The sequence below is a fragment of the Pteropus vampyrus genome, unplaced genomic scaffold (genome assembly GCF_000151845.1).
Source record: "Pteropus vampyrus isolate Shadow unplaced genomic scaffold, Pvam_2.0 Scaffold232, whole genome shotgun sequence".
Lineage (NCBI taxonomy): Eukaryota > Metazoa > Chordata > Mammalia > Chiroptera > Pteropodidae > Pteropus > Pteropus vampyrus.
This window is the reverse complement of record NW_011889013.1, coordinates 753845-755949: the sequence shown is the minus strand read 5'-3', so window position 1 is coordinate 755949 and position 2105 is coordinate 753845. Positions and strand designations below refer to the sequence as shown.

The 2105-nt window shown below is 49.8% G+C and overlaps 1 pseudogene; it reads left to right on the top strand.

Annotated features, from left to right (window-relative positions):
* Positions 1–2105, top strand: part of LOC105301249 — an 18453-nt pseudogene that overhangs the window by 8580 nt on the left and 7768 nt on the right.

Below are 2105 nucleotides of genomic sequence, written 5' to 3'. Positions count from 1 at the left end.
GGGGGAGGGAAGCAGAGAGGGAGGAAGCCCTCTGTCTGCATCGCTGAGCAGAAGTCCTGCTCACTGAAGCTGCAGATCCTGATCTCACCAGAGAAGCAAAGACCTCAAGTGGGAATTAAGAGAAGGCGCCTCCTGACCCCCGACCCCTGCCAGTTACTAAGGAAGACAGGAGACCACCTGTGGGGTAACTGGGAAACAGAATTTGATTGGATGCTAATGATTTGAGGCCTTGTGACATCATGCTGTGTTACTTGAATTTACCAGCAAGAGCCCAAGTCAGGCGACACAGCACTAAACTTTTCGATTATGTCAGCTCGTTGAGTTGAGGCTCTGATAGGTAAATAACACATTTTGAATTCCCAGCACCTCTGTTTTCTAGATATGTCACCTTGAACAAACAAATTCCGCTATTCACTTTTGTTAGAGCAGTAATAATACCTGAGAAAGCTCTGGTGAAGACCAAATACTATATGCAGCCAGGCCTACCACAGAGCTGGCAAACAGTGACCCTCAGTTTCCCATTCCAGGCCTATGTCTCGCCCACTCTGCTGAATGTTCCAGAGGTAAGGACAATATCTTCGTCACATACCATTTACGCTTTTTTCCACTGCCAGTGCCCAGGCCCCACCCCAGACCAATAAAATCAGAACCTCTAAGGGTGGGGCTTAGACACCAGTATTTTTTAAAAGTTCCCCAGGTGATTCTAATGTGACAGCAGCATGGAATGAACTGGGCTACAGCAAAGCAGATGATAACGTACTAAAACTTGAAGTCTGCAGTCCTGGTTTTGAATCCTGAATTTCAATCATCTGGGCCTTAGCTTACTCAACCGGAAGAAAGAGATAAGGATTGGCGGCCTATCTTTTGTGCCAGGAGGTCACATTGTCCTGCAGAGGCCACCCCCATTGCTCACCGAGTGCCCTAGGGGTACTGAACTACTCACAGGTTCCCGGAGGGCTCATGCCCTCTCTTAGTCACATGCCTTTCACATGTACAGGTCCCCTGCCTGAAACGATCACCGGCCAGCAGAGCCCGCTCTCCTTAGCCTTCATGGCTCACCTCAAGCATCACCTTTGCGGAAAGTATCCCCTGGCCCATGTGAACCACGAGGCTCGCTGGTCTGCTTCTCCCACCAGCCCAACTCGGTCCACCTGTGCCTGCTACTCCAACAGCCCTTCCTGTACTCAGGGTGCCATTTATTTCCTGGGACATCTCTGCAGGACCAGTCAATTCCATACCACAGCATTTTACTCATTCATTGACCTCAACGGAGGTAAGAGCACGTTAAAGCTGTAACGCACCATGGACGGCGAGGGTGCCCTGGGTGGGCAGCTGCATCCCGGGAGGGTGCTATGAGGAGGCCGCGGTGAGCAGCACCCACCCGCAGGCCTGGCTCTCCTCCTCCATTTTGGTCCCGCTTCTCAGCACAGCACGCAGCCAAAAGGCCAGAGCCAAGCTCGGCCAGCACCTGGTGACGTGTCCCTCCCGGAGGAGGGTGCTGTCGCCCATGGGAAGGGCATAGTCATGCGGTCACGTGAGCAGATCGTGGCTTCCCATTAAGAAAGGCTGTATCGCTTGACCATCCTAGGATATCAGTGAATCGTCTATTTCATAGTCAATGCCCAAAACTTGAGCCAACAGTGAAACCGTTTTCTGAGTTATAGCAAAGAATGACAGAGGAAGGGACTGATTATATATTGTTTCTGTCATACCAATGTTTCACCCACTAGAACTTTCTTAAGTACCAGAGTACAGAGATGAATAAAACTCAGAGCCTGCTCTCAAAGGTCTGCAGCCTAACGAGAGGACGGTGTTTGGTGGTAAACGTTTAACGACTGGTAGGGTAGAAAGTGGAGAGAGACAGGGCATCCAAGATGCCCTGTTTTGTAGCATTCGCCATTTGTTGTGGTGTAAATACTCTCACCATGGCTGATTTTATCGTCCAGTTTTCATTTGGCCTCAGTCTGCTGTCATTCAGTCCCACTTACGCTAAGACAGCCCACAGGATCAGTCTCTGTGTTTGAGTTTTGCTTTCATCAGCCCTGTCACTAAAAGCAATAAAATATTTTTTAGAGCAGTCACAGAAAGTCCCTGAACAGAAAATG